Source organism: Calliphora vicina, chromosome 4 (genome assembly GCF_958450345.1).
Source record: "Calliphora vicina chromosome 4, idCalVici1.1, whole genome shotgun sequence".
Lineage (NCBI taxonomy): Eukaryota > Metazoa > Arthropoda > Insecta > Diptera > Calliphoridae > Calliphora > Calliphora vicina.
The window spans coordinates 65,111,368-65,137,080 of record NC_088783.1 but is presented as its reverse complement, the minus strand read 5'-3'; positions in this window follow the sequence as shown (position 1 = coordinate 65,137,080).

The following is a 25,713-nucleotide window of genomic DNA, read 5'->3' as shown; positions in this document are numbered from 1 at the left end:
CACATCTGCACAAACGCATAATACCCTCCCCACTATGGTGGTATTGGGTATAAACAGCAGATGTGGACAATTGGATACCTTTTTGAGTAAAATCAGTGCTGTTGATAATCAAATTGCATAGCGTTGCATTCTTTATGCTCACAACTGTATGTTAGAAGTTTGATGTTAAAGGTCATTTAGAAAAATAAATAATGAGATAGAAGAACATGTTTGATGAGATCTCATGATCACAACTCATATAGTGATATTTCTGAAAACACTATACGACAAATAGTAAGAGTGAGTGATCGGCGGGGGTTCTGCTTATCGGGAAAAGTTGTATCGGTTAAAAAAAAAATATATTGTCCTGGCATTTCACTCGATCAGGTCTAGAAATCGAGATATGTCGATTAGAAGTTAACAAGTAGTATATACTTTTTCATGTATTTTGACGACATAAATGTCTGAATATCGCAAAGTTATGTTCAGCAAAGTTGTTAAGCTCAACACCGACTATAACAAAGTAAATAAAGGAAAGCGGTATTATTTTCAATGAGTGGGATCCTAAAAAAAACTATTTTCATAATTTTTTTCGTGAGTTATCAAACAAAACTCAATTTAAATCATCATCAAATTGTAAGGAGTCTGTGTCGGATGAGTATTCCATTATTTTTAATTTGTCAGTTAACTGCAATTTTGAGATATACTCTCGCAGGAAACTCCCATTGTATCTGCTGTTCATTGTCGGGATCTTGCGACTTTTGTAACCACCAACAGATCTCAGCCACCAGCGATTCAAGCCTTTTGCCTTTATATCCCGTTTCTATCGACATGGCCACTTGATAGAAGCGCTCGCCATGTTCATCCGACTCTGAGGCTAGCTACTTGCTGAAGTGAGAGATATATTCAAAAGGTCGATTTCTAGACATGAAGCAGAACTCCCGCCGATTTGGGCTGTCGCACAGTGTAATGCTCAATATTAATAGCGGGAAGTTATTCAAAATACCAAAAGTAAAAAGTTTTGATAAAAATGCTGATCAAAATATTTTTTACAGAAAATTCCAAGTATCTCGTAGAGTTTCCAGAATTATTAGTCCCTTTTTATAAATTAGATTCTAAAATACAGGAAATTCGTTACCACGATATAAAGTGCTGAAACGGTTAACTAATGGACGAGCTAGCATCGAAAAGCATTGCTGGTATGCCATTAAGTCCAAGTTACAAATAACAGCACGAACTTGAAAGTTTATATTTGGTAATTTCGGCGATTACTTGGGACAAATTTAAAGAGCCAGAACTGAGGACTTGGCATCATTCTTTATACTTTTATCGTGTGAGTAAAAACTTTTACTGAGCATTTCCCGCATAATTCTTTCGCAACTCCTCATTCTGTCTTAGAGTTTAGAACAGTTAAAGAACTCCCCATCACAATCCACCAAATCCACAAAAATGGGGATGAAACCGTAGGTTTAGTAGATTTTCCATAAAAAACTAGTTGTCATTAATTCGAGAATAGCGCTGTAAATGCATGCTTTTGTAAAATACAAAATAAATTCATTTCAAATATGTATATTGTGTGAAAAATAATAATCAAATTCAAAATATTTTTCCTGTTTTCAATTTCCATTTCCTATAGAACTAGTAGGTCTACAAGTCTGAGTTATTTCTAAAGCGAGAGCTAATCTCCTAGTTTGAATAGAAGGTCTTTGATAGATATCTAAATTTCATTTGTAGAAGTTACATTATATAAATTTCTATTTATTTCGAAAAAAGTGGAATTTTCAGTTTGAAATATCCGAAAAATTTAAACCATAAATTAAGTGCTAAGTACTTACAACTCAAAGCTACTGCGAACCACAGCTTCAAAACACCAAAAAACTTAACATTTCAATCAAAGGTACCAAGCGAAGCAATACAAAAACATAAAAGGTTTTCAATTTGATGACTATCAAGTTGTCCATAATGTTTCACAAATCATATAATCAAAAATAAAATTTTGATTTTATTTAATTAATTTATCATATTAAATTTTCTCTATTTCATTTGATAGTCGTTTTCAAAAAAAAATAGATTTTTACTATCACCAATACTTTTTTCATAATCATTTTCACATTTCAAGCAGCTGCAAACAATTACTCAATGTTTTATTTTTTTTCCTAAAAACAAGGAAGAATTATATATTTTTTGCCAACTCCTTCCAATATAAAAAAATATTATTATCATTACATTTTATTTAGACCAAAAAGAAAATAAACAAATGTTATTAATATACCTTTAAAGTACTGAAGGGCGACATGTTGAAATTCATACCAAAAGTAAACATTTAAACATTTGGGAACTTGAAATATTTACGGATGCATATAATGGAGAAGATTGCTAGAATATGGGTAAATATGTAAAGAATGTTTACCAACAAACAATAATGCAAGAAGAAAACACCCAACAACAATAAGTGGCAACATATTCGACAACTCAATAAAAATAAGCTTTATGACCGTAAACTTGCAACATACAACACATACAGTTTCACATGTTTTTTTCTTCAGCAGGCGTTATAAAGAATACACAAAGTACTTACCTACATACAATTCAATAACAAGGACTTTACGTACATACATACATATGTTTGTACTTGTATCCGTACAAACAAGTTTACTTACAAGTATTTACATGAAACATTTACCTAACTACATAACAATCATATTCCTCCCCCATACCTTTTCTTATTTTAACACTTGGTTAGAATTTGGAAAAATATCTTAGTTAGTCATGAAAAAAATTGGGTAAAAAAATATCGAAACCTTAAAAAATACTTGAATGTTTTTCATGTGGCCCTTAAAAGAAAAACGAACCAGAAGGAATTTAAAATAATGAAAACAGATGTTGCATGTTGTTTTAAGGATGCCCCTTTTATGTGTGGGTATACTTATTTGAGGGAACAATTGTTGGGAATGATTTACTGTTACCCTACGTTTTATGGATGTATATTAAGTTCTGTGTACTAGTTGTCGTCTCAAAATCGCTTCCGAATTCGGGGAACTGGGATTTTTAGAATACTATTAGTCCTGCTGTTTAAACAAATCTGGATTTACTAGTTCCACACGTTGCGACGTGAAAAATAAAATCAATTTTTATCCAAAAACCTGTGTTTCATTCAAAAATTCAAGGACTTATTTCCCGCCCTTGTATTATATGTCAATTTTCCAAAAATAAAAAATTCTATCCTGCCAATTCCAAAATATTTACTATGTGGCCGGAGAAATATAGCGAAGCTTACAAAAGAGCTGCTATTTATACTAATTTTCTTTGCATATTTTTGGGAGTTATGACACAGTGGCGCCATTTGAGTTTTTTCGTTAGATAATAGATCAGCCTATGAAATGTATGTTTTAAAAGGATTTTACGCCTTGTATGTGCCTACTTTTGTGGGAAGTAAAATAAAATATTTTTTAAAATTTTTAATTTTTTATGTTTCTTTTTATAATTTAAAATTATTTGTAGCATACAACTTATAAACCTTAGTAAACTTGAGTTAAGCCCTAGCATGCAGAAAACTCCGGCTCTGGCTCGTCGGCTATCGGGTGGTTACGTGAGCTTAACACTGATAGAAACAAAGCCTACATAGACACAATTATTTTAATTGCATGCTGAAAATTATAAATATTTGAGGTTCAAAACTAATAAAAATAAAAGGTGGCGAAATGAAATGATCAGAAACTAACAAAGATATGTGTGTTACATCGAGACAAAAAAGTTTATTCCCAGATGTTTTCGGAACAACAGTTTGCCCATCCCAACCAAAAATAAAAGGTGGCGAAATGAAATGATCAGAAACTAACAAAGATATGTGTGTTACATCGAGACAAAAAAGTTTATTCCCAGATGTTTTCGGAACAACAGTTTGCTCATCCCAACCAAAAATAAAAGGTGGCGAAATGAAATGATCAGAAACTAACAAAGATATGTGTGTTACATCGAGACAAAAAAGTTTATTCCCAGATGTTTTCGGAACAACAGTTTGCTCATCCCAACCAATGATTGATTACCTGTTCTTTCATATCCAAACGAATAATATTTTCGGTAATCCCATACATAATTGTCTTTACCTCAACTGAACTTTTCATAAGAAATCACAACATCTAAAATTTAGCAATTCATTTTAAAAATGTGTATATTTTCACGAAATGTACAGGGTTTTATTTATTATGTATTTCATCTTAAAAAAATAATATTATAGTTTTGGAACTAATTCCTCAATAATGAGATTTTATTACAAACTTGGTGCCAAATCTGTGAAATTAATTTGAGCTAGTTAAGCAAATGAAAATAGTTTTGAAATATTTTATTAGTTACCCTTTTCTGGAATGGCACCAATATAAATGTCGAATCGGTATAAAAATTCAAAACTTTATGGCAAAAGTTATTTAAAGTTATGTTGAATTTCAATTTGTTTTTAATTTTTCTTTAATATTTAAGAATTAATATTTAAAAAGAAAATTTTATAAATTTTATAAATTGAGTTAAGTTAACAGAAAATTTTTGATCACTTTGATACAGTATTTGTTCGCTGACAATGAGGTTAGAAGAAAAAGAGACCGCGTTGTCGCAAATTTCGCTTTTATATCAGGGCTTTAATATTGGTTTAATTGCTTAATTGGAAATTTAATTGAAACTACCAATACACACTTATTGGCCAATACAATTTATACAAAACAAGTTTTGACACTTTACTAGTCGTGAAATTGTATTTTTTTGGAAGCCAGCACCTTTACATATTGCAGAAAAGATTTAATTTTTTTTAATTTTTTGTAAATATTGCTCACAATCTGTAAAAGAAGGTATATCTAATGGGTTTTCACGGTTATATGGCATAAATTGCTCAAAAATGCATGCAACACATGTATTTTTTAAAAATTTTACCTCTAGCAAAAATGGGACAAGGATGGGCAGCTGATCATTTTTGCATTAGGTAAAGGAATAATCAAAGAACTTATTTTACAAAAAATATGGCAGATATAGAAACAGTTTTTTTTATTTTACATCAAAGTTGATAAATATTGAAAAAATGGATAGTTGGTAAATAACGATTTACCTGGACAAACATAAAGCAAACAGTACATTTTTTCTTTTATTGTTTTCTTAATAAATATATCTATTAATAAATTCAAAAAGAAAACGAACTAGTTTTCTGGATAACGTATCTGAAAGAGCACAAAATTACCTAAAAATGTTCAGATTTTTTTAACACTGAAAATCAGTGAACTTTGGAGGGCTATATCTTCTGAACCAAAAATCCGATTATAATATTTGATTCAATAATTGTTAGGTGCACATGCAATTTTAGATTTTTGCAACCTCACTTGTTCTACGGGTGCCACTTCGCGTAGTTCTGAAAATTATGGTCGCTATTAACATGTTGAAAAAAAAAAAATTAAGGAACCAAAAATATATATGTTTTGTTAGAGTTAGTGTACGTAAAATTTTAATGAAGTTTTCCAAATGTAAAACCCAAAAAAAAATCATTTAAATCGGTCCAGTCGTTTGGCTGTAATGGCCACAAAAATATACGCAATTTACTATAGTACACTGGTCGTATGAGTGATAAATATTTAAATAAATATTAATCATACAACCCGTACTCTTTTTAGTTGAAAGATTTTCTACACTCAGATGTAGTTAATATATTCTGAAATGGGAGTTTATTTGATTTTCTTTGTTTACTTCGACAAATTCACACGTTCGCGAAAAATATTACTTAGAATTCTTGACATCATTTAAATTTTATAACAAATAAATTCCTAACCAGAAATGCAGGTCGTATGAGTGATATATTATTTATATATTACATGTTAATTCCTATATTTCATAAATTTATCTACGAGTAGAATGTGTAATAATTTTCTAAATAAACTGTCTTCGTGTAGCATATTCTCTATTCGAATAACACCCACTCAAATTTTTGCATTTAGTAGTATTTATTTTTCTACAACTCAAGGCTAAAACTCTTATTTGATGGGTGTGAAATAGAGGATGTTCTTTTGTTGAGTGGGGGTGTGTAACAATTGATTTGTAATAATTTAGGATTTGTTTCACTTATTTTTTCTTCTTTTTAAAACATTTTTTATTGGTTTGTTTTCCTTTGAATGCTGCAAGCAACCATTTGTTGTTGGCAACACACTTTTTGAGTGTGCAAAAAAAAAAATAAACATTGCTAAATGCTTAGATCGTTTTATGATAACATTTTTGCAGTTGTTGTTTTTAAACTTTTGGTTGATTTTTTCTGGAATTTGGTAACAAAATTTCAAGATGTTGTTTTTATTTTTCTCATTTTTTTTGTGGCATGTGAGCATTTTAAAGGTCGCTGTTATTTGGTTTGTATTTATAAAGGATAAAGAAAAATAGAAAAATTAAGGGTTAATTTTTGTTTAATTATAAAAAAATGTTTACATTGGACTAGTACTAGGGTATTCAATTAATCGGGTTTCTGGTTAATCGTACAAATAATTAATCGGGATTTAAATTTTATCGGTTAATAATCGGTTAGTTTTAAATTATTCGATTAATCGAATAATTTCTATTTAAATTATAAACTGGTACGAAAATCACGAATTGTGTGTACTTATTTAAGTATTTTATTAATAAAAAGAACAAAAACATTAAAAATAAACAAAACATAACAATTCAACCAAAAAATAAATAATTTTCTTTAGTTTTAATAAAACTCGACTTGGAAAAAACTCTCACGCTGATTTCAGATGTTGGAGAAATCGAAAGTAAGGCATGATAAATAATATCCAATATCTCAGTTATTTTTTTTTTAGTTTTTTCTAAGCATATAAAATCTTCCATTATACTATTGGAGTCCTTTTTGTATTTTATTAGATTTTGAATACTTATAATAATTTCAATAAGTTCTGATAAAAAACTCGTTTTAGTAGTGTCTCAAGTTTCGTCTATTATCATGTTCTCATCCGACAAATACATGTAAATAAAATATGTAATTTTACTTTGAATTTAATTTAATTTTAATTTAAATTAAAACGGAGAAAGAAATACATAAAAATATGTTAAAGTGCAAAAAAAGAAATTTCGGTTAATCGGTTAATCGAAACAAATTAATCGGTTTATTTGTTATTTTAAAATCGGCAATTTTGAATTATTCGAACAGTTAACCGACCGAAATTAATCGGTTAATCGATTGAATACCCTAACTAGTACTACAAAATATGGTATTTTTCTATCTTTTTCATATATTCTAGTAAAATAAATACAGAAATTCAAATTGTTTTTGGTAAGCATTAAGGGTTAGCAATTATAACAGTGTAGAGAAAGTGGCAAAATTGGTAAATAGAAATGGTAAATAGAAATACAATTTTACTTTAAATAAATGAGCCAACAAAAAATCCACAATAACATAAAAATGAATAAACAGGAAGCTATTATAATCTCTCAGCAAATTTACGAATTTTGTAAAAGGGAAATGAGTACTTTTTCTTCTTTCAATAGTATTTTTGGAATTAATTATCCTGGAAACATTATATAACATAAAAATACGTCGAGAAGTAAGATGCAATGGATTTGTTTATTTGAATAATATTATTTGTATTCCTCTTCATAAAGGTAGTCTTAAGAGTCAATGAAACTCTACTCATTATAAACCAACTAATTGCACTATTAGTTTTCAACCATTTCTGGATTCCCATTTTATATTCGAAAAAACGTATTTTGTATTTTCCCGTCATGTTTTATACATAGAGCAAAGTGAAAATTTTAACACCCTTTCCTTCGGAACACCAGAATTATACTTATTAGATTATCAATGGGCTTAGGTGCATTCACTTCTTTTAAAAATACAACCGAGATAAAAACAAGTGGAATTAGACTTATCAACCACAATCTAAAATATTAATAGCAACATTGATTATTGCATTCCAAGACCCTTCTTTAACAAAATTGCACAAAATTATTCCTATTTGGTATACATCTCCCTGTGTGTGACACAAGGGTATACACTGATGGCTCCAATAGGGGAAAAATAAAACATATAAACGTCATAAAACGAACATCCAACTAGCTTAGGTATTATCGAATATCTGGAGATATTTGTATATTTACTGATAACTAGGCTACCGTTAATGGAATAGCGGGTATCCCTACGACATCTAAATTAACCGTAGAATCTCTGAACCATACAGCGATACATTCTAGGATGGGTCTCTGGACGCAGTAGTAATCAGTTTATCTGTATGCTGTGGTGAATGAAAAGTGGTTTAACCCTTTAATTGGGTATCTATCAGATCAGTGAATGTGCTGTTGCGAGGTGGACTTGGTCCATATATGATGCTGCATGATAAATCTATTCACTGGATTTCGTAGCGAATACTTGAAACACATACAAGTAGATATGTACCCTTTAAAATGAGATGAGAAAACATACCCCATCTATTGTAAATCTTAGAGTTTCTAAAAAACCGAAGAATTTCATAACCGCGGTTTCGGGTTTAAAAAATAAAAACCGATCGGTTTCGATTTTATATCGGTTTTGTGATAATTTGTTAAATATTAATGTTATAGAATCAAAATCAGTTAATAATATATTAAATGCTATACAAATTTAACAAAACCTTTGCATTATTGTTTTACAATTAAATAAACAGTCATTTGAAGTTTAATTATCAGAAAATACTCGTATGATCAATATTTTTAAATGAGTTTGTGTCATTATTTATCAACAGCTTTGCCTAGCCTGCGAAAGGTAGCCTGCAACATCATCTGAAGCATTTATTGCAATACAATTTAAAAATGTTTAAGAAATCTTAAGATATTTTAACTGATTTATAATTAGATGACTTGTCGAAAGAAAAAGTTTGTTTTTCATTTCCAAATTTTTAATTTTTTTCTTTAACTAAATTAAAAGTGAAAACCGATGAATAATTGTCGGTTTCGGTTTTATTTAAAACCGGACACGAAACTCTAGTAAATCTCACATTTTTAAGTATTAAAGCCAATATTAAGAAGTTATTACAAATCCATAATTAACAGTTCAATGGAATGGAAACTGATAATATTTTTTTTTTTTTTTTTGGGAAAACCTAATTAAAATTAATTCTTTCAAACATTTGCACATTTCTCCATAGCACACCAACTAAATATAATCATATTTAAAAGAAGTGGACTAAAAATATCTCTCCAATGTCCTTTTTGCAGCAGTAAAGGGAGACTGTTGACTTCCATGGCATTCAGTTTGGAGCCCATTTTTATTTGGAGAAATATTCCAAGACATTGGTAGGTCTTAAAATTGATATTGGTGTTGTAGTAAGAATCCTGTTGTAGGAAGAATTTCACCATTTTAGAGTTCATACTAATTAGAAATGTAAGGTTTTGGAAATATTCGTAAAGATAAAATAAAATCATTTCAGACGGCACAGCAGTTTTCAAAACAAATGACGCATTCCGTAGATATTCGTTCTTCAAAATAGCTAATTTTTCACCAAAATGCCTGAGGTATCCAACATTAGAGCAACTGACGTCCGAAGCTATTGGATATTGAAAATAGCTAATTTTTCATTACATTTCCTGAGGTGTGCAACTACAGGGCTTTAAACTATAAACCAGGTTTTATACATAATTTCTATGAATTTATAAAGTAATAAAAATATTCTCTTTGTTAGAATGCTGAAAAATTTCAATATAACAATTTAAAATTGTTTTATTTTAAAAACTTCCCTAAGAAATGATATATCCCAGTAGATATTTAATAACTTTTCCACACTTTTAAAAATTCTAAAAATCATAATAACTTAAACAATCAGGTTTATATATCGATCGTAAAAAATTGTTTGCTACATAATCAGCAACTGTTACCAAAAGCCAGACAGTGGTTAAAGAAAAACAAAAAAAAAAAGAATAATTTAAATATATTTAAGCATTTTACGTACAAGCCATAGCGATATTGTCTATACATTCAATATAGAAAAACTGTATAGCAGCCGGAAAACAAAATAACACACTTTCAATAAAATTCAATACACGCAATGACCTACAGCAACAACAACAACAATAACCGGAACAAAAAATAACTACAAAACCAAAAAATGTTAACCAATGCAACACAACCACTAACACTTGTAGGTGTATTGACCAAAATAACCCACACGGAAAAAAAAGTTTTTGCTTTTGTGATTTAAACGTTAAAAACGTTAACAACGAAAGAAAATTTAAAAATAAAACAACAGCATGTTGAATGAAACATAAGTTTCCGGTACATTTAAACAAAATACACACATACAAATGTATGCATAGCACTCTCACTCTCTGCTACTCACTGAAACATCATGTCAATTATTGTACCGAAGCATTTTGGCCTTAACTACCTGTATTTGAGTATGCACTTGTATTTGGCAACAGCATTCCAACACAATATAAAACGCCATTCAGGTATTTAAGCTGTTTGTGTTGGCGATAATTTAACATCATATAGTGCTGAAGTCTGAGAAGGATTTTGTGATGTTGGTGTATTTTTGTACCAAAAAAAAGAATGAGAAAAAACACATCTTAAATCAACATGGCCACATTGAACAACGATTACCACTATTACTGCGTCGACTTTAGCTGATAAAACTCAATTGTTTTACAACTACTTTAGTATGCTCTACTGCAGCTACTATTGTGTGGTTAATATGAAGTTTTTTTAAACGAGCACAAATAACGTTACAAGAGCAAGACAGGTGCCTAACCGGATTGTTGTGGTGCAGTGGAAAATAAGTCATAGCCCCTTAACTTAAGAGAAGATACATGAAATATGAGTACACCAAAGGAAAATGACAATGTAATTGCCAGACTTGGTAATGAAATTCTAGACTTTCTGAGCAACTGTACAGTCCTTTGATTACAAAGATGTTTTTCATAAGATAAAAAATACGAAATACTTGATTAAAATTAAATTTTCATATTTTGTTTATTGTAAATCTTAGTTGTAATAATTATTTGTATATGACGAATATATGAAACTGGCTTTTCACCAATTAATATGATGACTTATTCAAACCAATATTAAATAAATAGAGATGATGTAAATATCAAAAGAACTTATTTCGACTTTTCGCTGTTTCCAAGATTTCAGCATGGTCATCATTTTATTGCTGCTGTATATTTCAACAAATCTTGTTGAGCCCTTTGAATATCAAAATTGGTTACGTTGCTAAAAACCCCTTCTATATTTAGGTTCTCTCGGGCATCAGCAATATGAAAATATTGACCCGGAAGCTGCAAAAATGTTTCTGAACATATGTTTCGTCATCCGTTATGCAGCATACATATATATTTTTTTATAAAATATCCGAGCTCTGTCTTTGGCCTCTAAATTTTTAACAGCGTTCCTGTCAGCAACTTTCTGAATTTCGTATATTTTTAAACCTGCATTGGCTTTAACTTTTCGTACCAAATAGTCTGAGGACTAAGCTAACCGGACTGCTTTCCTACCGGATGTGTTAGGAGCTTTTCTGAAAATGCATTAATTTTATTGGCTTTACAAGTATCATGTTAACAATTTCTTCTACATGAATCAGACCACTGATTGTTTGGCCAACTTTTTGTAGGACCAAGATGGGTTTTGATGAACATATTTAATAATTTTAGTACGCATTTTTTTCTCCACACTCATTATAAATGAACTTAAACAACAAATTAACTTAATTTAAACATAATAACTGATATACTTTTCAAAGGTAACTTGATCAAAAGAAAAATCAAATAATACTTGAGTTAAATGTTTTAATGAAAAACGTGTACTAAGGTTTTTTCGGTCTCAGTCCCTATAGTATATTGTAATACTAGCACGATATTTCAAACATCTATGGCTTATTATAAGTAAAACTGACAAGAATCCTAACAATCGAATCTCTTGAAAGAAAGGCATTAGAATGGCATAAATGTAAACTTTATTAAAAGTCGTTATTTTATAGTGAAGACTAAACTTCACAGAAAAAACTATTTCTTAAAACATTTCAATTCAAATATTTGTCACATATTGAACTGGTTTCAATTATTTCATAATTAAATCAAGTATTCATTTGCTCAAAAACTAAATTTCTTGATATGATAATAGATAATTTTCGTAATTGAAAACACATTTTTGTTATTTTTTGTGTTTCAATTACAAAAATTATCTATTCAATAATTTTTGTATTTGAAATTCAACCAATAACGAAAATTGTAAAGTAAAATAATCAAATTCAAAACTCAAAATTCAATAGAAAATATCAAGAAATTTTGTTTTTGAGGAAATGAATACTTGATTTAATTATAAAATAATTGAAACCATGATACAACCATTAGAAGGTAGAATCACCAGGGAGATAGTTTAAAATGCTATGCCTTGTTACGTCAAATAATAGAAAAATAAAAAACAGAAATCCAAAAATACGAATAATAACAAATGAAAATTGAGAAATATTTTGTTTATATTTGAAATACAGTTCAATATAATCGGAGTCATTGAAATGATGCATGCAAATCCGTGAGTGTTTCTTCAGCTCAACACCGCAGGCTGCACTCCATTCTTTAATTTTATTTTCAAATTTGTTCAAATAAACATTTAAATTGAATTTAAAATATTTTTCAATTTAGTTAATTTTTGATGTTTTTTTTCAATTGTACTTTTATTTTTTATTTTATATTAGTCTGACAATTCAAGGCATGTAGAATTGAGAACATATTTTGTAGAGATTCTACCGTTTATTATTATATTAGATTGAAACCAGTTCAATATGGGATAAATGTTTGAATTGAAATATAATTTTTTCTGTGTTGATATGAGAAAACACAGAGAAAACATATTCGTAATAGTAACCGAATTTGTTGCCAATCGAATGATTCGGTTGTACACACAGCATTTTTCGGTTCTAGTAACGGAAAATCAGTGGATAAAGAAGAATTTCTATTGAAGCAACCAAACTTTTATTACCATTTCTAAAATTTTGTAGCCACAACTGTAAAATTCGGTTACAAACAAATTAGATTACTATTACGAATCTGTTATCTCTATGTATAGAAATTAAAAGAGTATTGTGTGAAAATCTTATAAATGTTCTACAATATTTTTATTTATAAGCACCATTCGATTGACGGATATGGGTTGACGGATATTATAGGCGACAAATCAAACCAGATCTGAACGAGATCTACTCTGTCGTAAACACAGTGAAATGCATAAAATTTCAACGATTGCGCAAATGAGCACAGAAGATCCAACACGTGAGAAGTATTAGTGCAGAAATCTTCACGAGAGAAAGAGCAAACGGAGAATGCCGAGACTTCGGTGGTAATAAACACTTGGAAGAAGTTCCAAAATTGTTTAGAAAAGCCAACAAGATCGAAGCGTATCGAGAAATTTTTTAAACAGATAAGGACCTGTTAAGTTAAACTTAGCAGTATTCTCACAAGGTGATGCAAATTTTAAATTATTTAAAGGAATAAGTACTTCTATATAATTAATTAGTAATTAGTTTATTTTTTTAAGAAACTTTTCCCAAAATCAAGAACGCGACATTCGTACAACTGTGCTTACAACGGTAGCTTTGCTGTAACGGAAGTTGTGCTTTAAATACGTCCACTGGTTATGCATATTTTGCCTTATTTCCTGTTTTTTTTTACCTTGTTTCTTGAAGGTATACGCTTCAAACTTCGCTTTTTCTTTGCCATCATTTTTCTTCATCAAATTTTTCAGATTTCTAAAGGATCTTTCATTAAGCGATTGCTATCTTAAATTTAAACATGTGTGTGAGATATCATCGATCGCTACCCATTATCATGCTGAATTTGACTGATTCACAGTGGGCTGAATCGCATCCAAAGTGACGCTTAACTCAGGCAATAATGTTAGATTTTTTTATATATATTTTTTTTTTAAGATTATTCCTTATTAACTAATAAAAATATAAAAAAATTTATATAAAAAATGTTCACAAAAGAAAAAATTTTCATGTACATTGAAAAAAATTTTAAAACTCATGAGTTAAAATAGCTTTGAGGGCTGTGGTTTTATGGCTTATTCGTTTAGATCTGTGACTTAAGAAAACCCCACAAGAAAAGATCTGACGGGATCAAATCGTACGATCTCGGTGACCAGTTCACATCACTTCCATCGGCTGAGAGTGCAATGCCCTCGTGCATTATGTTCAATGTGGCATTAGCTGTGTAATCATCGACATGTAGCGTTTGCCATTTATAATAAGTGCCTGCCCAATATCGTGCTCAAATAAATATGGACCGATGATGCCGCCAGTCCAAAATCCACAAAAACTGTTACTTTTTCAGGATGAATTGGACTCTTTTGTATTTAATGTGAATGGCTATCGTCCCAAATTCGACAATTTTGTTTGTTGATGAATGGGTATTCATCCACGAGGAACTTGGTTCGAACAGAATACTTTTTTTGATAAATCAATTTTATCATTTTCGTGTACTGTTGAACCCTATATCCTTCCACGGTGATTTGGCAAAACAAACTGAATCAACTACCAAAGTTCGATAGTACCTATTGGAATGCCCTTTACAATATATTTTTAAATTTTTTGCATTCAGCAGCTTGCTATTTGTTATTGGCAATTTTGACTGCGCTTCGATATTCTTTATTGTTTAGTGGATATTTTTTAATTTTACCCAAGTCCCACATTGCTCCTACCGGCACCTTTTTTACTAATCCAATTATAAAAGTTAAAATACAAAAATAATTTTTTTATGGAAATACATACAGTTAATATAGCAAACGCGACACAATTTGAAAATCAAATTGAAATGTTTTCTGTGATTATGATATGCAGTAAAACCACACAAAAAACATACGATTACAAAGATCAAGTACTAATAACAAACTATAATTTAGATACTAGAACGCGACATTGGAATATGCAAAAAATCAAATTAATAATTTACCGTTAATCGAGCTTTATGAATTTGAAAGAAAGATTTCATAAGAAGTGTGCAATTATAGAAATAAGCAAACAAAAAAATACAAAAGAGAAAATGTCATTTAAAGCAGCCAAGAGCAACAAAAAAAAATATTTGCAGTTTTCAGAAAAATTTTCTCATATTAATTTCTACCAACTTAATTTCACTGAGAGTATAGCGTCCGGTTATTTGGTGTTTAACCACAGCTGTCTGCCATCGGTGAAGTCTATTAAATAATCCTCTGAAGTGTGTGTTTTTTTTGTTTGGTTTTACTCATAGTACGGGTAGTTATTTTTATAGTTTGTGGCTGCCAATGTCGAGAAGTAAATTAAAATGTTACCCAGTTTTTTTTGTATACATACAAACATACTTAAACACATTACATGTACAAACAAATACACTTAAAAATACTGACACATGTTTTTAACTCTTATAAAAATGCATCCGACTTTTCGTTTCGACACTGTTTTCCTCTTTTCAGCGAAATTATTTGTGTTATTTTTCCCAGTGGCTGTATTGTGCTGTGCTGATGGTCATGTTTTAACGTTAATTCATGGTCGTGTTTATATAAACGAATTTATTTAATTTTATCCCACCCATTCTCCTGCTCGTATTTTAGTTATTTACTCTGCAGTGCCCTTGTATTTTCGATTTTTTTGTGGTACACTTGTATTTATGGGATCCTTTTCAGAGGTGGGAAAGTAAAGTATGAAAAATTGAAATTGATTTTTTAAGATTTTGCTAATTATAGTTAAAATGAAAATATAGGTTAGTTCTTTTAAGGAAGATACTTGTTGTGTTGGCCCCCTATCATCAATTAATTGTACATTTCTGTGATACAATGAGTGGAAAAAAGTTGAAATTAAACCTGGTATAGTCAGGTCATGGTATGATTATTTTGTTTACACGTTTGTTAAATATTTGTACGGTTGTAACCAAGTTCTCGACCATTGTTGGAGCCACTATTGTTATTGCTGTTGGCTGCAATGTGCCAATTGTTTAAAGTGTTTAGTAAATATTTTTGGTTAATCCGACCACAAATTCAATCTGGCCAGTGGGTGTTTTAATATCTTTTTTGTTCGTTTTATTTTATTGTTGGTTGATGTTGTTATTAGCTGTATTGCATTATACAGATTTATAAAGTTTTTATTTTTTTTTTTAATTTTGTTGCAAATAGTTAAAACAGCTTTATCATGTTCGTGGTTATCGCAGAGTTTACTGTATTCATATTGTACGTTTTGTTTGTTTGTCCATAAAGATTTTTGTTGCTCATTTTTTTTTTAATATAAATATTATTTGTTTGTTTGTTTTTATTAAATATTTTAACAATTAACTTTTTAATTATAGCATTATTATGTAGTTAATAAGGATTATTTATGTATTTGAAGAGGATTTTAAAATATATGAAATATTTGTTGCATGCAGTATTTTTAGTTAGTAGTTTTATTATATTTGTTTGTTGTGTATTTGCATAAAGTGTGATTACAAGTAATTATTTGTTTAAGAACTTGTTAATTAGTTTAATCTTTTAATGAGTTGTTACTAACATTATTTTGTTTTTTTTTTTTTGGTTCGTTTGTTAACTTAAATCATAATGAGGTGTGTTTTAACAATGATAGAGATAAGTACTTTATGTACAAAATTTATAATAACCTTTTAGTTAAAATATCACATAAATGTTTAAATATTAATAGCCCTGAGTTTAATACTTTTTCAGAGAAATGTTCCAACACATTTGTTTGTAAAGGTTGATTTTAATTTATCACCAAAAAAAAAGAAACAGTTTGTCAGCTAAGTGGTTAATAATAAGTAAGAGAGCTACAATCGGCTGTGCCAAATACAAATTTACAAATTTTAAATATTTTTAGGTAAATAAAATTAATTTTTTTTTCCAAAGTTGTTTTTTTCTTTTTTTGTAATTTTTTTTTGAATTGTTATTTCAATTTTTTTTTTATTTAAATTTAAAAAAAAAATGTTTTTGGACTTTGAAATATCTATCATTATATATCCATATTGTATATATTAATGACTTAGTAAACCAGATATAGGTCAAAAATCGAGATTGTACTGGTTTTTTCCTCATACCTCAGCCATTTGTGGACCGATTTTGCTGATTTAAAATAGGAAAGCATGTACGACAGAATTATTGAAAATTTGGATCCCGATTTGGGGTCTTCAGAAAATTGATTTCAACAGACAGACAGACCGACAGACGGACATGGCTTAATCGACTCCGCTATCTATAAGGATACGGAATATACATACTTTATAGGGTCGGAAAATTATATTGTAGAAATTACAAACGGAATGACAAACTTATATATACCCTTTTCACGAAGGTAAAGGGTATAAAAATGGACTACTTCACTGGAAAAGAATGCTTATTCATGGTTGTAATCAAAGTTTGGCGGCCACAATTGATCAGAGTCATTATAAAACAAGTTAGAGCGGTATATTCGGCTTTGCCGAATCTTAAACACCCTCCACCTGCATACATATTTTTTAGGTTGATATATATACCATATAACCAATTATAGGCCGATCATCATAAAATAAGTTATAGCGATTTTGGTATATATGGGGATATATGACGAATTTCAACTTATTAGCGATATTTATGCTAATTTAAGTGATTTTCGGAAGTGAACTTTATATGGGGACTATGATCAAATATGGCCGATCCACCAAAAATTTAGTGTTGTGATTGCTTTTAGCACGAAACTTATTTTTGCTGAATTTTGTATTGATACTGCAATTCTGAAGGCATTTATAGACCATAGAACCATATTTCGGGAAGAAATTTGTATGGGGGCTAGGAGAAATCATGAACCGATTCTTATAATTTTCACCAGAGTTAGTCCTTTTATTATAAAAATAACGTGTGTAAAGTTTTGTGGTATTATCTGCAATATATTTATACAAATAACCAAAAAACAATTTTTTTAGAATGCCTCACATTTTGGTTCATAGCTCTGATTCTACTGAACCGATTTCGCTGATTTTCAATACCAAGCTGCTTAGACAACAATAAACACACTTTTGCAGTCTACCAATTTTGTTTGCGTTTTTTGGACGTGAGCGTGTTTTACAGACACACAGAGACGGCCAGACAGACGGCTATGGCTCAATCGACTTAGAATTTCATAAGGATCAAGAAAATATATACTTTGTTGGGTCTCAGATGAATATTTCTCAATGTTACACACAGAATGACAAACTTATATATACCCACATTAACCACTTGTGGTGGTGGAGGGTATAAAAACAAATGAATCACTGTTTGGTGCCGATTTTAGACTTAAGACATCAAAAACCTATAATTCTTCGAAAATTACTCTCGATATTGCGACATTTCTGCCTAAATTGGATGATATTGAAGTGAATTAAATCACTTCATGAGAATTCTCTTCACCGAGTACTTCTCGTTCCAGTGATCATAATTGGGCCCTAGTTAGATTGTGTGCTTTAACACCATTAGATTTCTGTTTATGGCGTTATTTGGAGTCGAAATGCCATTCATCAGCCAATTTAATACTGCGTGGAAGAAATTGAGAAGCAGTTATGCAAAATTGTAATGAACGATTTAGGGATAATTATATATCTGGTTAGATAACTGTTCACTAAATAGCAGTAATTCATGTTAACAGATAACTTTCTGTTCAAAGACACATGTTTAAGTTAAGTACATCATAGCTGCAAAAGCCTGAAGGGTTGTAATGTGTCGATCACGGATCAAGAAAAACACATTTGAGGTCCTCACTGATAACTCGATATCTAAGGTGGGAGGCTCTTATATTATTTTTTTCTTGGACCAGCACTCAGGTCCTACTCATGCAAAGCTTTATGTTGGAACTACGAAATTAGATTATGGGAGGGAGGATAGAGGGAGTAGTGGTTGTGGACATTCGATTTGAATTTTCCTATATTGAAAGAGACAGGAAAGACTCAGGAGGAAGCTTATTCCACATACGGACAGTATGCCTAAAGAACGAATTTTCTCTGTAATGTGTTGTTCACTTTCCAGTCGACAACGAATTGATGTGCCATTGTGTTGCGTAAAATAACGAGGATTTCGGGAACAAGTTCCCTAATTTGAGCAGAGCACATACCATTTTAGTATCGGTGGAACAGTGAAACACAACCCACATTGCGACGATGTTCCAGTGTGTCAATAGAGCTGGATACTCTACTGTCACCTATAAGAACCTAAGAGAGTGTTGTGGGTTCGGCAGCATTTGTGACATAACTAATGGGTAGTCACCTTGAGTTTTTGGGACCGGTGCAGGGGCTTAAGCATCCTAAGAATGTGTTCTAAGATCTACCCACCCTAATACCTAACAGCGTCTGTTCTCTATGTTAAGAGCGGGTAAGTGACCATCTTCGGTCGCCTAACGATCATTACCTCAACTTGGTAGCAAAAATCCAGGGTAGCGTGGGTCTCAGGCCAAGGGTAACGTGAGTACCTACACCTAATTTTGATAGAACATTTAGGATCAGAATACCAGCAAGGGATGATTGGGCTGCTATTTGTGTCCTAAGGGACGACGTGATATCAATCTGCACTGATTGTTAAAAGACAGAAAAATGCACGGCCTCGCTAATTTTCACCGAAGATCTGTAACTCTTGATATCTCATCGATTGTCCGATACCTGCACGGGTTTTCAGGCAGAGTTCTATGGCATATATACAGCCAATCACTGCCACAACATTACATCGAGTTGATATGGGTTTCAGGATATGAGGGCATCTTGGAAATGAAGTATCTGATGATTGCGCAACCAACGGGTATTCCCTGGACATAACTCATGCGCTAAGGGATATTCAAACTCCATTGGTGAGCATATCGAAATTGATAGATAAATGGGCTTTGAGAGAGACGGAACTCAAGTGGTCAAATATCATCAATTGTAGAATATCCAGAATGCTTTGTTTCACTCTTTTGTCTTTTAGTAGCAACTAGACTGTATGATTGGACACATGTTGAAACGCATGGGTTACCCACTTTAAAGCTATTGTAAACGTTGTTTATATGAAGAGGAGGAAGAATCAAAACAACACCTTCTGTGTGACTTCTAGGAGCTTCTTTTCACTATCCGGACTATCTCAGAGATGTTAAACTAGTAAATATGATCAGATTTATGAAAAGTACCGGTTGGTTCCAACGGAATTAGGAAGGGAAAATACTCTTCTTTCAGTCATATAGTGGCCCACAAGGCCTCCGAGTATATGTGCAAGCAATCCATATAACCGAACCTAAAGGGCAACATTGCAACTTATCTTTAAATCTTATGTTTAACTGGTTTATACCAACTTGCACTAAAGCAAAGTCAGTATAAGTAAAAGCACATGAGTACTTCGAGATTCTTGCCCTCATACCTAAATATCCAGCAAAAGCTTTCATTGTCAAGTAATGTGTTAAAATTCTAAATTCTTGCAATAACTTTTTACCTTATTTTAACACGGTGAGTAGGCAAGGACTTACATCGGAGAAAACTGCTTATGAATATGTTATTATTTTAATATCACTAAAACAAGTTAAAGTAATGACTTAAAGAACACATTTCTCTGAAGGCATTATCTGTAAAAACAGAATGTGCTCATAGAAATGACTAGAAAAAAAGCAGTTATATATCAGATAATAAATAAGTTATTATGTAGCTTCTTCTAATTAATGCAGACGGTATGGAACTTTTATTAGAAAACAATTTAGTCTCGTTAATTTGACATGTTTGTGTCATTGATTAATAATGGATTTGTATTTTTGCTTTTTGAAAGTTTATATCACAAGAGTGATCAAGTTCAAAAAATCTCCTGAATATTATTATAAAATCTGAACTAAATTTTATATATCCACCACCAAAAAATGGTAACATATTGATGTTGAGGAAAAAATGGGGACTCATTTTTCTCCAAATATTCTTTGTCGATCAGAAATATAATCAATCTGTAGAAAAATTATAAAAAAAAATTCAATTGCCCAATTCACAATTGATGTTGTAGTGTTGTAGCGTTGTATGTCGTAAATATTTTTCAAACAAATTTTTCGAAACAAAAACAAAACATTAATAAAAAAAATTACGACATACAACGATACAACGCTACAACATCAGTTGTGAATTGGGCAAATGATTTTTCATTTCCTATTAAAAGCGTATGCAGAATGTAGACTTTAACAAATTTATTATTATTAAGGTGCCAAATTACCTTGAATTTTATTAAACTCCGCAAAACTTTCTCTTCCTTTGCCATTCCAAAAAAAAGAAACCCAAAATGACAGTCTTATCACATTTGCAAATTGTCGTATACAAACACACAGCGAAGCAATAAAATACAATTTTCCAAAACAGCAAATCATAAAAATATTTTTCATTGCAACAACTGTGTCCTTGTCTATGATACTACAACTAACTGCCACTGATATCAAGCCATAAAAACATGTTCTGTGTTTCATGTTTCTTTTTTTTTGTTTCATTTAGACAAAAAATCAAACATAACACAAGCTAAAACTTTAACTGCAAATAAATGAATGAATGCAACAAGGCAAGCAAAACTAAAAAAAACAACACGGGCAAAATACCACAGAGACCACTTGACACAATGTTGCACGAGTCACACGTAAAAATAACACACACACACAAATGCAAAAAAGTGAAATTACAGCAGCGAAATGGCGAAAAAGCATCAGGTAGCCGAAAAAATAAAGAAAAACTAAAAAACAACACACACACAAAAACAAAGTGCTAAAAGATGTACAACTTCCGGTTGAAAAAAACTCGACTAAAGGTAAACAACTGTAGAGAAGAAGGGTGTGAAAAAAGAAAAATGGCAAGAAATCACAACTAAAAACCAAAACAAATCAAGGGAAAATAAATTGAACAAAGAACACGAAAAACGAAACAGATTTAAGTTTTTGTTAAAGCCTTTTATAACAGGCGAAAGAGAAAAAAAATTAAACAACAAAGAATAGCAAAACAAGAAAAATTGCATACTATAAGGAGCATCATCCCACATTAACACACTCACACTAAAACTCCTGCTCTAACTACTAAAGATGAATGATGCCAAAAACTTTAAAACCAGCAAAAAAAACTCTCCCACTGGCACATACATAGATACAGCATTCCCAAATGTGTAAGTGTGAAAAAATAAACAAAAAATGGTTAAAAATGTGTTAAGGGAAAAATAGCCTTATCAGCATTTCCTGTCGAAAGTTTTTCATACAGACCAAAAACTAAAGAAAAAAATGCACAATAAGAATAGAAATTTAAATAAAATATAAAAAAATGCACAGAAAAAAAATTAAAAAAAACCAAACCAAAACAGCTAAATTTTGTTTCTACAACAGTGTTAAAGCAAAAGCATCTAACTCTTTTATTTCCATTTGCACTATTTATACCCTACACATTTTTGTATAGAGATAAATTAAGATACAATTTTATAGGGGTAAATTCAGCTAATAATTGAAATAATTGAAATAACTACAGATTCCTACCATTTTCAACAGAGTCTTCAATTTTATAATAGAAATAAAATGAGCTATTTAACAATTTATATACTTAACAATACCCGAATTTTTTCCAAATTTTATTTTTAATCTATTAAAAATTTTGTTCTATTTTTCAACATTTTTATTTTAAAAATAATTTTTTTTTTAATTTATTTGTGAGAAATATTCTATAACAAAAATTTTTTTTGTGAAAAAAAAATCGCGGTAAAATGTATTTTTCCCGATTTTGACCAGGAAAAATACTTTTTACGGCGATATTTTTTTTCACAAAAACAATGTTTGTTATAAAATATTTCTCACAAATAAATTAAAAAAAAAATAATTTTTAAAATAAAAATGTTGAAAAATAAAACAAAATTTTTTTGCCATAAATTTTTTCTTAATAGATTCAAAAAAAAAAATTGGGAAAAAATAAAAAAAATAATTTTTAAAATAAAAATTTTGAAAAATAAAACAATAATAATAGATTAAAAAAAATTAGGAAAAAATTGGGGTATTGTTAAGTATATAAATTGTTAAATAACTCATTTTACTCCTATTATAAAATTGAAGACTCTTGTATGTCCAACCAACTTTGGCCCTATATACGCCATTGCAAAGGTCTTTTAAATCTTATATATAAATAGGCCACACGTTTTTTTGTGGTACACTTTTAAGTATGTTATTGTGCACCAATATTGATGAAACATATATGGTTTAAAAGGTTATTTTCTGTAGATGTGCACAATATAATTTTTTTTTAAAAATTCTTTCCATAAAAGTGTTAAAAAGCGTTTTAAATTTGCTTGAAAAACAACAACAACATGTTTATGCACAACTAAATACACGTGTATTTGTACACAAACGTGAAAAATATTTTTGCGTATACTCAAAAGTTACTGTATAATTTCGTTATTAGTGGTCGAATTTTGACCACCAGGCGATCCTAGTATCTATTATTAGACATCCATTTTGTCTATATTAATAATAGTAATCCTGATATAGATCAAAAATAGGTAAAAAATCGAGATTGTACTGGTTTTTTCCTTATATCTCAGCCATTTGTGGGCCGGTTGTCTCGATTTTAAATAGCTATCTAGCCGGAGAAGTCCTGCGGCTACGGTAAGTTGATTTCAACATACAGACGGACAGTCGGACATGGCTATGTCGACTTCGATATCTAAGTATATCGATCCATAATATATATTAGGGTATTCGTTCGACTAATGATCGTTCGATTAATCGAATAATTTCTTACGAATAATTATTCGAACAAAATTATGTAGAATAATCGAATAAAACGAATAAATGTTCATATATATTTAGATTTATTAAATTGCATAAAATTTTTCATAATTCCAAATTTAAATAAGTAATAATGACTCACAAAAATTGTATTGTTTCTGAAATTCGACAAATAACTAAAGACAAAGGGACTTTCGATCACTGTAGATGAGTGTTCCGATAGCTCCTTCTATAAATATATAAATATTACTGCAAGACGTTACAATTCTAAAAACAAATCTTTCAAAATGTTTAACTTAGGATTTGAAACAATGAAAATAAAATGTAAGAAATATTAGAGTAATCGCAATTAATAATCAAAATATTAACTTAGATTAAAGTGGATTTGAAAGTGATGGAGAATGTGATTTTGAAACGGTCGTCGAAAGTGATATTGAGGATGACATTTATAATGATTACATTGAAATAGATGAAGGCCATGATCTTAAAATATATGTATATAAGTGATGTTGTTATACGCGCACGTAAGTGTTTCAAAATATATAATAAATCGAATGATAAAATATTGCAAACTAACGTTTTGTTCCAAGAAAGGCATGGAGTTCGTCTTATACATGATTTGAACATCGCGTAATAAACTTTTTGAGTATTTGTAAATGCATCAATCATGCACTGCCTGACTTCAAATTAGCCACGTTCACTGACAATGCTATCAAACTTTGGACAGACTCCCTTTATTGTGCAATTCCCCAAGACCACAACCCGAATTAATGAACGACATAAGGAAGTTCTTAATACGTTTATATTGTATTTGAATTCAGGATCATGTCCAACTAGCTCAAACATTTTAAAGCATAGCTCCCGAAGGGAAACTAAAGATCTTGCTAGTCAATTGATTGTTCGGGAGTTAATCTGATCAGAATATTTCTGATGAAAATTTAATGATGGACTTTGTTTTCGAATGTTGTTTAACATTATCAATACTTAAATCGTTAACGTTTTTTTTGTTTTTCTTTACCAATAAAATATTAAAAAACCGATATCAAAACTGCATTCTTTACTTTTTTTAAAAAAATTAAATTATTCGAATAATTTGATTAATTTTAAACGTGTGATCGAATTATTCGAACAAGTTAAAATCTCTTATTCGAATTATTCGTTTTATTCGAACAAGAGAAAAATCGAATAATTCGAATACCCTAATATATATACTTTATGGGGTCGCAAATGAAAAATGTAGAAATTACAAATGTAATATCAAACTTATATACATATACCCTTGACAGTCATGGAGAAGGGTATAAAAATGGGTATGTCTTTGTTCTGAATAAAGTGTCCAAAAAAACCATCAAATTTGAAAACCCGGTTTCCGGTTTAACCGCAAAAGTGTGTTTTTGAAAAATTTACTTGAAAATTATTTCTGTTACATTTTTTTTAGCGATATGAGTGTTTATATGCGTTAATGTATTTTGCGGATGTGGGACTTATATGGGAGATATAGCCTATTATGGGCCGATCGTCATTAAATTTTTTAACGTGATTTCTATGTATTTGAGGCATATTTTGCTTGAATTTTATCTCAATAACGTTATTTACAAGAGTAAATAAGTTAGAGGGGGTAAATGTTTGACATTTTGGTCAAACAGGTGTTTTTTCTTATCCATGTAACTTATTACCTATTTTTCTTAGCAAAATGTGTCCCAAATAGTTTAGATAGCTCTTTCTTCAATCCTTCGAAAAAAAAATATTTAAAAAATAAAAAATTTTTAATATTTTTTTTTCCGAAATCAAAAACTTTTTTGACTTTTTTTTTAAAAAAATATGCCCTTTTTTTTCTTAAAATAAAGTTTAGATATTTTCCTTGAACGCCTATTTGGTCGCTTAGTGGGATGCGAGTGGGATATCTATCAAAATAAATATTTTGTAACTCAAACCATACAATTTTTTACTTTTTTCGCAAAATCAAAAACTTTGTTGACTTTTTTTTCAAAATGGACCCTTTTATATTTTTTTTAGCTCAAACAAAATCTTAGATATTTTCCTTGAAGACCCT